The 13,578-nt window shown below is 41.0% G+C and overlaps 1 pseudogene; it reads right to left on the reverse strand.

The window, feature by feature from the left end:
- Window positions 1–223: 223 nt before the first annotated feature.
- LOC142440913 (eukaryotic translation initiation factor 3 subunit F-like) lies at window positions 224–1,252 on the reverse strand (annotated as a pseudogene).
- Window positions 1,253–13,578: the final 12,326 nt, after the last annotated feature.

Here is a 13,578-nt window from a genome sequence, read left to right on the forward strand (position 1 = left end):
TGTTATTAGTGTAATAATTATTTATAAAATTAAAAAATATTTTTTTTGTTTATAAAAGGCAGGCTCTGTTTATTCAGTCACATCAATTGCCATGTTCAGTGTGACTCAAGGACACACACACACACACACACACACACACACACACACACACACACACACACACACACACACCTTTTCTCCACCACCACGGGGCCCAGTGGCAGGAGTGCTTGCTGGGACTCATTCACAGGTTGACAGGTTTCTCACTGAGGTCAATCTGTGACTGCGTACGGTTGGCCAGGTAGATCACTATCAGCAGGTCGTTGATGCTGCTCTTGAGCATGGTCTCGAAGTCATCGGAACGATTTTGGGTCCTTGGTTAGCCAGGCTCATCAAGAAGCGGCGCATGGTATTGTCAGCGACGCTTTTGCAGACAGCAGTCCTCTGCATACTACAGTACGGTACTTAGGGCATCCTGGATGCGGGCGACGCCCCTCCGACCTGGTGCAAGTCACCTACGAGCCAACACCCGGTTGGGGCTAAACAGGTCTTCATCATCACGTCACCTCTGATGCGCTCAGTGTGGTAATACGCACACCTCGCGGGCAGAGGTGTGAACATCACCCCCATGGTCCTCCCGGACCCATTAAAGTGCTGCCATAGGCCTTGATGCTCCACAGTGAGGTGGACGGGCTTGGGGGCCTCTCGGCTGTAGGACTCCTGGATCAGCAGCCAGCGCTCCGTGATGTCATGGCCTGTAGCGCACCAGCCCAGGATGAGCTCATTTGGAGAGATTTTCTTGTGCAATTCATACATGTTCTTTGCAAATTCCATGTCCACGGCCACTGCGTCTTCAGACTCATTGTGAGGCACTTCAACTGAGTGCTTGTCCACAGTGCCCAGCAGGGTCTCCATAACCCGGGCAGCGCCTCCTTGCCCGGGTTATAGGGACCCTGCTGGGCACTGTAGCTGTCCATGATGGAAGCTAAGACGTCGAGGCCGCCAGGGAAGGGCCCTGGGAGCGCAGGCGGCGGCGCCGGGGTCCGCGCGGGGGTGGGGAGCTTGCACCTAGGCCTGGTCGTCCGCTACCGCCATGGAGACCAACGATGTGGAGCTGGAGGCTGAGTGGGACCTGGACCGGGTCTGCGCTGGCGCTGGGGCTGGAACCGGGGCTGCGGACTGGGGATGGCCCTGGAGTCCTGGGCGCTGCAGCCGCCAGGGCGGGGGCGGGAGTGGCGCGAGGAGCACTCGCTGGTGGAGTCCGTGTAGCCATCTTGTCAAAAAAGGAGCCAAGAGGGGAGAGGAACCCTAAAAAAATTGTGGCAATTATACACAAACATTCTCCAATTGAACAGATTCTACATGTGTAATTCGGTGTCATTAATTATACTTTTCGTGTTGCACACATTTCCATCATTAATTTTTTATTGTCTTTTTTAGCTAGAAAATGAAAATACTTAGATTATATTATTTACCATTATTGTTATTCTAGTGAATAAAAGTTACCATTATTGTTTTTCTGGTAAATAAATGATGTTTTTATTTGTACTTAGTGTATAGAATTTAATATAAAACAAAATAACACTGATCATTTTTAGTATTGAATTAATAATTTGACTTACTTAAGGATTGGGCAGGAGGATAAAATATTTATAAAGAGATAAATAGCTCAGAGAATATTTCAAAATTTGAATTAATGAGATTGATTCTGTTTCTTATGGTTATAAAATTATAGATAACATATTGCCAGTTCAACATATTTTTGCATTTACAATTCAGTGCCAACAATTACAGTTATCATGTTGTGCAACCATTACCAATATCAACTGTCATATTTTTCATCACCACAAACAGAAGCTCCCTGCTTCCTAAGCAGTAATTTCCACCCTTTCCCTTCCTCTCTCCACTAGTCGTTATTATTGGGTGCCATTGGGTCAGATCTAGCCAGCTTACACATAGTACAATGGAACATTGCGAGGTCTTCCAACATCTCCACCAGCGTCACTATATTTGAGGAATGTTGTGTGTCTTGTAGGTGCTATACTGCACCATGGTTGGCTTGTCCCTTCCTTGTGACCCTTCTGTGAGGGATGTTCAATTGTCTACAGATGGCTTTGGGTTTCCACTCCAATGCTCCTTGTTCAAATCAATATGATTGTTTGTTTTGAGTCTTCTGATGCCTGGTAACTGATCTCATTAACACCTTCTGATCACACAAGCTGGTGTGCTTCTTCATGTGTGCTTTGTTGTTTCTCTGCTAGGTGGCCGCTTGTTTAACTTCAAGCCTTTAAGACCCCACATGCTATATCTTCTAATAGACGGGCACCATCAGCTTACTTCACCACATTTGCTTATGCACCCACTTTGACTTCAGCAATCATGTCAGGAAGGTGAGCATCACAGAATGTCAGGTTATTAGAACAAAGTGCCCTTGTGTTGAGGGAGGCCTTGAGGGAGGTCCAATGTGTCTTCTTCCTGGATACTTAACATATAAATATATGTACATAGACCTATATAACTATATATATAAGTGTATTTATATATATATAAGACTGTATTTTTACCTCTATAAATGTCTTTTGACTCCTAGTTCTTTCCTGTATTTCCCCTTACTTTTCTCCTGCCCCACTATCATATTCCACCTTCATTTAGCTCTAAGTAATTCCTCTCAGCTACATTGCACTTGATCAAACCCCTCAGGCATTCTACACCCTCCTCACCATCGATTTTAGATCTCATGTTGGACCTTTGTCTCTGGGTTTGTTGACTCCTCCTACCCTTTCCCCAACCTCCGGCTCTCTCCTGCCTGCCCCTGGAACTGCTGGTCTCATTGTTTTGTCCTCAGGATTGTTTATCTTTCCTATCTTATAGATAGATAGATAGATAGATAGATAGATAGATAGATAGATAGATAGATAGATATTAAAAAAAGGAAGAAGATGAAAAAAATAGCTTTCTCAAGTCTGTACTGGACCACACTATCCAGCCTAGTCCTGAATAACTCAAACAATTTACATCTCTTAAAAGATGCCGTATATTTTCAGGTTGTGTCCTTTTTGCTTGATTTATAATACTTAATGATATTTCATAATTCTGAAGATTATGCTTGTAGAAGTTCATCTAATTTTTGATTGTCCTTCAAAATTTTTATTTCTTTGACATACAGATGGAACTGTACTGGCTCCCTTCATTTTGCACACATCAACTGGAAATGCCTGAGCATTAATTGTGGACATCTGATTGTACTGAAAGGATGCTTATAGCCCTAGGCAGAGACCACCACATTCATTTTACATGCAAACAAAATGTTACAGTTTTTAAAAATCATCACATGGTTGTATGGACTGTGATGATTATACAAGCCCCCAATGAAATGATTTAAAAAAGAAAAAAAATCACCTCGTTTCTCAATCATATTTTACTAGGTGCTATTCTCTTTGTAAGAAGCTCTGGCGGCACAGTGATTAAGCAAGCACTCAGCTTCTAACTGGAAGCTCTGCGTTTCAAACCCACGAGTCCTCCTGTGGAAAAATACAGCAGTCTGTGTTAGACTGGGTTCTCCAGAGAGGCAAAGCATGTGATGCTTGAATATATTTGGTATAAAGAGATTTTTATCAAGAAATGGCTCGCACAGTTGTACAAATGGATAAGTGCAGTTTGGTTCAAGTCTTATAGTCAGAGGGGCTTCTTCTGACTCATGTAACTGCAGGGACTGATGACCAGGAAGAGGAAGCAGGAAGACCGCTGACTGATGGATGCAGAGCTGAATGAATCCAAGACCTGCAGTCTTCTGATGACTTCTGGCATCGGTATTCAAGATAACAAGAGGTTGCTGAACCAGATGCAAGACCCACAGCTAGTGGTAGACGTTAGCTGACATCCACACAGTGGCACTCTGTACTAACAATAGGCCAGACTCTGACGGAAAGCTCTTTCAATTGTATCAAGGCTTTGGCCAAATGAAGAAGGTGGTACTCTGTCTTGGTGGCATAGTGGGTTACATGTTGGGCTGCTAACCTCAAGAGCAGCACTTTGAATCCACGAGCCAGCTCCATAGGAGAAAGACAAGGCTTTATAGTCCTGTAGAGTTAAGGGTCTCAGAAACCCACAGGGACAGTTCTACTCTGTCCTATAGAGTCAGAATTGACTCGATGGCAGAGAGCTTGTTTTAGATTTTTTTTATCCTACCCTATTCTTCTCATGTGAGAAAGACGTGGCTTTCTACTCCTGTAAAGACTTACGGTCTCAGACACTCACAGCGCCGTTCAAGCCGGTCCTTCAAGGTCTCCATGAGTTGCATTGACTCAATGGCAGTGAGTCTGATTTGGTTTGAATTCTTCCCACAACTGCTTGGATGCTTCACAGAAGATCCCATCATGGAGTTGACCACACTAAGTTAGATCAAATCACAGAAAATCCTGGTCCACTCAGGTTGACAAAAAACCAAGCTGGCATACAGTCTGATTTCATAAAGATTATGGCTTTGGAAACCCTCTGGGACAGTTCTGCCTGTCCTATGCAGTCACTGTGAATTGCAATGAACTTGATGGCAACATGCTTCCTTTTCCTTGTAAGTCATAGTGATTTGTGCAAGTCGGAGTCTTCTAACATATTCTTTAGGACAATTTTATGCCAAGTGAAATGCTGATAAAGACACAAGTCAAATGACTCCAACAATGGCTGAACAGTTTATGAGGCGAGCTTCACATAGTTTGTGAGCAAATGAAATTTTTTACCCGTGTCTTAGTGCAAATGTCCTGTGAATGTTTCTTTCTAGGTTTTAAAACCAGTACAAGGACGAATCGATCAAAATACATACTTAAGATCCCTAGGATACTACTATATGTATCAGGAATGAATAGATGCTTATTAATGTTCATAAAGAAAAAACAGAGTTGGAATAAAAACATTACATGTACTATTTATTCTCTAGATATGCTTAGAATGAGATATTATTTGTTCATTTGTTTAGCAAACATATATAAAGCATTTGCTGCATAGCAGGCACTGCACTAGATCTTGGGAATACAAAGAAGAATGCAACAGAGTCAGGTTAATTTCATAAGAAGCCTCATCTTTCTCCTGAGAAGAGACTGGTGCCTCCAAACGCTTGTCCTCATGGTTACCTGCCCAACATGGAACCCACAAGGACAATAGTTTGTAGCCACCTGTCACTCCTCCGGAGAAAGATCAGGCTTTCTGCGCCCATAAAGAAGTAGGATAAGACGAGTCAGCCAGGGTGCTGTGTAGCCCTGGCAGAACACACAACACGCCCCCTGTTCAGCGGTCCTCATCCTGTGGGTTGTGGCTCCTTTAATGGTCCAATGACCTTTCACAAGGGTCGCCCAATTCATAACAGTAGCAAAATTACAGTTATGAAGTAGCAACAAAAATAACTTTATGGTTGGGGGTCACCGCAACATGAGGGACTCTATTAAAGGGTCACGGCATTAGGAAGGCTGAGAACCACTGCTCTAGTTCTTTAATGCTCCCTCCTCCACCTCCTCCCACTAGCATGACCCCAGTTCTACCTTACAAATCCAGCTGGACTGGAGCATGTGCACCGGTACAGATAAGAGCTCTCAACACATGGAATCCAGAACAGATAAACCCCAAGGGACAGTTTTCCTTTGCTGACAGGATCACTATAAGCCAGATTCCCTCCTTCGAAGTGGGTTTGGTTTTTGGCATCATCAAGTTAGGGAAACATATCCATGTGTAGAACTATGTCATAAAATCTATAGCATATTGTAGGAACCAAAATACACAAACTATATAACCTGGGAATGAAATGCTTGAAGGAATGGGGGAGTAAATTTATAATAGTGAAGGGTCTTTTCAACTGGTAGAGCACCTGATTTGATTTGCACCTGATTTGATTTGATTTCTAAGCAAAAGTTTGGTGGTTCAAACCTATCTGGTATCTGCATGGTAGAAAGATGAGACAGTCTGCTTCCATAAAGATTTATAGCATTGGATAGCCTATGGATATCCTATATGGTGATGTGATGAAGTGAAATTGCTACTCTCTAGGACTCTTCTAACTCTTACCCTTTGGGGGCATGCAAATAAATTACAGAGCACTCTAACTTGAGTTTGGTCAGTTTTGCCATCCCACTGGGTATAAGGGTGAGACACTTCAGATGTAGGAAAAGGAATCTCATGATTATCAAAAATAAGTCTCTAGGAGAACACTTGAGAGACCTCTGTGTGAAGTAGTCAAGGCCACAGAGGCGCCAGAGGCAGCAGCACGAAGACACCGCAGAGCAGGAGCACTGCTTTTCTCGGACATCACAGTGGGCTCCGGGGAGTGTGGGAACAGCAAAGTTGAGCGCCTGCAGGAAGGAGGGTGGCTTATGAGAGGGTGTCCTTTGGGCATTCACCAACACTGGCTGAGAGACGGAGGACCAGTGCATGTACAGATGAGAAGAGGCACTGCTTCAGACAGCCAAGTGACTGTATCCTTAATGTTTTCTGATTCAGATGTGTGGTAACCCGTTACCGTCTTTAATAAGCTCCCATAAGTGCGAGTTTGGTCTATGCATTTTGTTTGGCCATTGACCCTCCCAGAGACTAGGGCGCCACCAGAGGGCAGTTGGTGTCACAATAGGGTGAATACAGTTAGAGGGCGAGGCATGTCTGGTTTCTGTTTTGTGGCAATTGATTTAGGGCTGGTGTGGATTTGGATTCAGATGCGGTCCCCGTGACATTTCCTCAGGTTACTATGAGTCAGAAATGACACAGTGGCAGTAACTCTGCTTTTATGATTGGAATGGGGACTTCATTTCCTCATAAACTAAAGCATTCCATTGACCAGATGATTGATCAAGGTGCCCAAAACAATTAGAACAGTGGAAATGAAAACTGAGTTTCCATACATTCGAAATGTGTAGTATCCAATTTTATATATAAGCTCGATCTAATTAATTTGGTCAATATAAACTACTTGAGGTTCAGGGTAGCAGTTCAGGTTAAATTAAAGCAATGATGTGAGTGAATTACTGTAAGGTCAAAGTCAGATGAACACTGCTTGTGTGAAATCAGTCACAGGTCCAGAAAGTTCTTATCTATAGTGCCTAGAAGGAATAGAGACAAAACAGAATCTTGTGTGATCTTGTTCTGTTTTGTTCTTGTATCTGACCTGTGTTTAACATGCAGGCACTGTCAAATCCCCCTGACCTTTCTTATCAGTCCCGTCTGCCCTAATTGTTTGGTTGCCCTTCCTAAAACATTCTACAACCTCTACTTGCTTCTCCCCTGTCCACGGAGATGTCCAGATATGAACGTTTATACCTGTGCTTGTTAGAAATGTGAGCGTGGCAAGTTTCCTGAATTCCCTTTAAGCACAGTTTCTGCTTTCAGAAAATGATATACTAACATTTTCTCATTACATCATAGGATATTTGTGCAAACCAAAATATTAAACGAACATGAAAACAGTTGCAAATTACTATGCCAAGGTGAACTGAATGTCACAAATATATGCCACTGTATAAGCAGAGACCATGTCTTTTAGGTCTTCTGCTCCCCTGCATCTTCCTTTGAATGGGCTGTGCTGGGAGAGGGAACACGTCCTCATGTTAAGAGGAACAGGGGGCATGTCATGTTTCCGCTCACTCACTTCACAACCTTCTGAAGTTTGTTTGGAGAGGTACGCTTTCTAGGTGGCTGAGGGATCAATATTTTAATTATCACCACTTTTGAAATATTTCTGGATAGAAATCTGTTCAAAATTTATTTGGTGAGGAAGAATTTGGAGAAGGAGAAGCATTGTAGCACTCCAGCCAGCTGGGAGTTACCTGCCAAGCATGGAATAACAATTCAAGACTTGAGATTGCGTCATGAGAGGAAGGGAGAGGGGAGTCGACCCTCTTCTTGCTTTTCCACTCGCTGTTTTTTATTTTCAGACCAGAAAGTTAACTAAAGTTCAAATGCAGAGGCAATAATAAGGGACACTAACTCCAAGCACAATATGTTTTCATTACTCAGAATTAACAAATATTCTTGCACTAACAAACATTCTCATATGGTAGGTAGCACATTTGGACCTGCTGGAATTCTTCTTGTCTTCAGCAAGGAACCTCCGTATCACTCAGCATCTGGGCCAAGTTCCTGGAGCATGTGAGGCTGGCTCAGAGTCATCTCCCACAGGCTGTCTTTGCAGGCGAAGCAAGACAACGTTTCCCTACAAGGGATTACTTCTTTCGGATAGAAGGAAAAGTGAAGCAAACTCTGCTTTGACCTTACTGCCTTGTGAAGTGCATCCTGTACATCATGTTTCTTTCATTTTATTGGTAATTCAGGGACACCATTTTAAATATTAGTTAGAATCTGCAAAGCATGACATCAGGGACTATGTGCTGCATTGAATTATTTGCCCTGATATCAAATAACCTCACATTACCATGCATTTTGAAACTTGTTTATTTTAATGAGGGTAAGTAAAAAAGTATTTTCCTAGAGTTCCAGTTCATGTATGCACTGATTTATCCAAACAAAACATGTCTAACCGTGTCTGTTTGATCAGTGGATAACTGAAGACAAGTTCTCTCAATCATGTCAGTGTTCCTTAAAACATAGGTCCACTCAAAACAGTGGCTTCTGAGGGGATACGCTGTCCAGTTAAATCCAAGGCAGAGTGGTCTGCTCAGAAGTTTATGTCATTGTTCTGGTTTTTTTTTTTCATTTTAAAATGTAATCTTGATAGATTTTTCCCCCCAAGAACATATATTGACCACAGAGGTTTATTATAAAAAAATCTTTTAAGAAAACCAAAAACTCAATTGGTGGGAAAAGCAAGAATTTTGCACCAATGATTTCTTTTTCTCACTACTACATCTGCTCATTCTGCAGTGGTCGCAGGGTAGTTCTATGAAAATTTTATTGGAAAACCTTACCCCACCTTCTCTCCAACACTGACCTTACCCTGTTAGACATCTTTTGGATCCCCAAATTCAAAGATAAATTTAAAAATAATTCAACTTGGGTCCCTTTAAGGTGTGCAAACTGCCATTTTTTTATGTGGCATAAATCGAAGAATACCGAATTCTTTGGGGGAAAGGTCAAACCAAAAGACAAACTCAACCATCAAGTCAATTCTGATGCATAGTGGCCCTATAGACAGCATAGAACTACCCCAGTGGGTTTCCAATACTGTGCATCTTCACAGGATCAGGAAGCACCATCTTACTTCTGCAGAGCCCCTGCTGGTTTCCCACTGCGGACCTTGTGGTTACCAGTCCATTGAGTAACTCACTGCAGCCCAGGACTCCTCAGGGGAAGGGGAGGGGAAGAAAAGGGGGGATGGAAATGCTCCCTTCAGAAGTGCATAGGCCTGCTGGGGGGATATGTCAAGAAACAATAGCTTCATATTTAAAATTATTTGCTTAATAGTGGCTTCTTTGATTTTGTGATCATATTTTCAGCTAATTCTTATATAATTTTAAAAAGAGCCATCACTTTTATTCATTTTGGGTGGGGAGATAACTCCAGTAGCTGCCTTCTCTTTGCTGCTTTCTTGCAGAAGTCAAGAGAGAGTCTATGTTCTCCCCAAAGCCCACTTCTCTTCAAGGCTCTCTCAGCAGTTGTGAGGCGGCCACCCAGGACTGAGTGCTCCGAGAGAGGGGGTATCTAGTTCCCGGCCATGCGGCATTCACAGCCTTGCCCCACAGTCTGTTTCACAAAAATCAGCACCAAGAATCAAGACAAGAAGCAAAGATTTTACAGACAGTCATTTTCTAATCTTCAATCTTCCTTGTCCCAGATATGCCCTTGCTGGCACCATCTCTCACTCTAGTCCCATTTTCTGAATCCCCTCCCATGTGGCTTTTGGAAGTTAGAGCCAGTGAACGAGACAAACCTGACGGGGACTGAGAGACAATATGATTTCAGACCAAAAGAGAAAAAGCAGCCAACCGTTAATCAGTCTGGGAGGTCAGACAAGGCTAAGGACAGCTACCAAATGAACAGGAAAAGCTTTCTCCACAGTGATCATGCAGCAACTGTAAAATAACCATAAAAACCCCTTCTTTGAATGCGCTTTGCTTTGCTGTACCTATTTGTTATTGGGGATACCCAATTGCTAACTCTCCTCACCTTACAACAGGTCCTAATCTTTAGTTAATTCTCACTTTTCCAAGTTCCCCATCAGAAACGACAACCAGTCTAGAACTGAACCCCACTCTTCTTAGACCCTACTGAGAATCCTTCAGCAGGAGACCACCCCTTACAAAGCACACCATCTTCCTGTCTCTTGTTGAGAACTGTGCTCCGTGATTTCTGTGGAGTGCATTCTTTGGCTGCAGCAGGCCAATACATCTGACCGTCAGACTTGGTTCTTACGGTCTTTTGTTAATCAGTAGTCTCCAGAAAATCCCATTTTATCACTGACCTCTTTTCTAAATGCTTCAGTTAGTGTCATGCCCTGCTTGACTCTAGACTTACTCTAGAATCAAGTGATGGTTGTGATGGATATTGGTGGGCCTGCACAGGAGTATGCTTATTGTTTCCACAATATTTCTCCACTTCGCTTTCAACCTTCCTTTATGAAACTATACGATTACCTCACACTTCTTCTTGCCATCCTCTTTTGTCTATTGCACTCCTTCCCCATGATGCCTTATTTCTTAAAAGTTTTAATTCCTTGCTCATGGTCACACTTAACAGAAATACTGCTGTTGTAACTCTTGCTAATTTAAATATCTTAGTTGACACTTTGAATACCTTGACCCATCAGTTCTTTCTCTTATTTTCTCTGTGATGCTTGTCCCCTGTCAATAAACAATCCTCCCATCCTGCCAGATGAGATGTCACATGCATTTTTAGTGCATGTTACTAGAAGAAACTCTGGTCTTCTATTTTAAAAAATCTTTATTAACCTCACTCATAACCACACTGACTTTTTATTTCTGGCAGCTTCATAAACTTAGTGCATTAGTGGAAAGTGCAGAACCAAAAACTAACTGTCCTCATTCCCTATATCTGTATGTCTTAACATAGTTGGAGAAAAATTCAACTGGGCAGTTCTAGTTCATTTTAAATTTGTGATCATTAACCTTCATTGGGGCCTCAATGCTTTGTAGTTAGCTCACCCCATTCCAAGTTAATTTTACTTTCTTAGTCCAGTATATCATTCTTTATTATCTCTTTTCAAACACAGAGCAATTCACTCTTAGCTAATGATCTTGTTTCTTGTGTTGCTCAGAAATTAGAAGCATTCAGTAGACAATGTGTGTAAGTTTGCTCTGTCATATATACCTACCAGTCAACATTAGCTTTAACATAACTTATGTTTCTACCTCTCATCTACTTTAACCAGCCCCATTCCTTCTCCTTTTCACTCAGTCATCACTCCAGAAATTATTCTCTCGTTCTCCTGCATCATTGGGTCTCTCATCAAATAGTCTATCAGTATATAACATGCTGGAACTTTTCTCATTTAAGAACAACAACAAGACCAAAATACTCTTCTTAAATTTAGTTTTCTCTCTTCATATCACTGTCTTTCTCCTTCCCTTTGTACTACACTTCTGAAACTGACTCTATATGCTTAGTGCACCATAGCTCTTGATTTATTGTAATTTTCATTTTATTCCTACTCTTCAAAATATCTATTACGCTTATCTAGGTGCCAAATTGTTAAATCCAATGGACATTTCTTAATACCATACTGTTTTACAGATCTAAGTATTTGACACCAATGTTTTCTTCTTTAATGCACTTTACTCGTTTGGTATCCAGGGCTCTTACATTTACTAGTTTTCTCGTTTCTAACTGGTGTCTTCTTTTGTCCCTCTTCCTCTTCTGATTTATAGAATGTCTGGTCTTTGTCCTTAGACCTCTTTAATTTCTGTATGCATGGAAACTTTAATTCATATTAATTAGTCTTATAATAATAATTAGTATTTTTATAATATTCATACTCTAGTGACTATCAAATTCATATATCCAATATCCTTTCGCTGAACTCAGTATTGTGTATTTAATTGCCGACTTGGAGTCTTTATATACATATCTAAGAATTATCAAGTCATTGGTCTTCCAAAACTCTATTATAAGTTCTCCAGCTTAGTTTCTTTCACCAAGACCATATTATTTCAACTACTCTTTCTTCCTCTTTGTTTTTAACTTTTGCTCTCTAAATTGCCGATAATTATTAATGCATCTTGATTCTACATTTCAACTGATGATATTGATAGAATAATTTCGTCATCACTAGTTTTGTGATTGTTGCATAAAATTGAATAATAGTTTTATTGATTGAATTTCCTTGAAGGTTGATAAATATAATCCTATGATCTTAAACAAAGGAGTCCAGGCTGCACTGAAGGAATTAACAAACAAAGTCCTAGGAATTGACAAGATATAAATTAAAATGCATTATTACACTGATGCAGCTCTGGAAGCAGTGAAAAGTATATGCCAAGAAATCTAGAAGTGAGCTGCTGGGCAATTATCTGAAAGAGATCCATGTTTGTGCCCATTTCACCATCCTCCCTTCCCAAAAGTGACCAAATAGAATGTGGAATTTATTTAAAAATATCATTAATGTCACATATAAAGAAGGTCTTGCTGAAAGGAATTCAGCAACAGTTTTAGCAGCACATTGACAAGGAGCTGATAGCAATTCAGGTTAGACATCAACAAGAAAATGGAATGAGGGATACTATTGATGAAAGCAGATAAGTCTTGGTTGAAGTAGAGAACACTGGAAGGACATTTGGTTATTTTTTTTAATTGACTATACAAAGTCATTAAACTCTGTGGACCATCATAAACTATGAATAACATTGTGAAGAACAAGAATTGCAAATACTTCATAGTACTCATGAGGCACCTGTCCATAAATAAATAAAAGATATTTGAGCATTACAACAGACCCTAATGAAATCAAAAGGATAGTTACATGATACTACCGAGGATTGTACTCCAATGAATTCAACAATTTGGAAGACATGGACAAATTCTTGCAAAAACAATCCCTCCCTAGACTATCCTCAGGGGGTCTCAAGAATCTCAACAGACCCAAACAGTAGAAGAAATAGTAAAGGTTATCAAGGGGCTACCAACAGAAAATCCCCGGACCAGATGGCTTCACTGGAGAATTCTACCAAGCATTTAGGGAAGAACTAATTCCAATCCTACACAAACTCTTCCAGAACATAGAAAAAGATGGCAAACTTCCAATCTCTTTCTATGAAGCTAGTATAACTCTGATACCTAAACTGGGCAAGGATCCCACAAGAATCAAGAACTACAGACCAACATCCCTAATGAACATTGATGCAAAAATCCTTAACAAAATACTAGCCAACAGAATACAAAAGTATATAAAACAAATAATTCACCATGACCAGGTGGGATTCATACCAGGGATGCAGGGATGGTTCAACATATGAAAGATCATTAGTATTATTCATCACATTGATATGGAAAACTATAAAAACCACATGATAATATCAATAGATGCAGAAAAAGCATTCGACAACATCCAATACCAATTCCTGTTTAAGACACTTGAGAAGATAGGAATGGAAGGAAAGTTTCTCAAGACAATATAAGCTATATATGAAAAATCAACAGCCAAGGTGGTACTCAATG

Source organism: Tenrec ecaudatus, chromosome 2, assembly GCF_050624435.1.
Source record: "Tenrec ecaudatus isolate mTenEca1 chromosome 2, mTenEca1.hap1, whole genome shotgun sequence".
NCBI classification, from domain to species: Eukaryota; Metazoa; Chordata; class Mammalia; order Afrosoricida; family Tenrecidae; genus Tenrec; species Tenrec ecaudatus.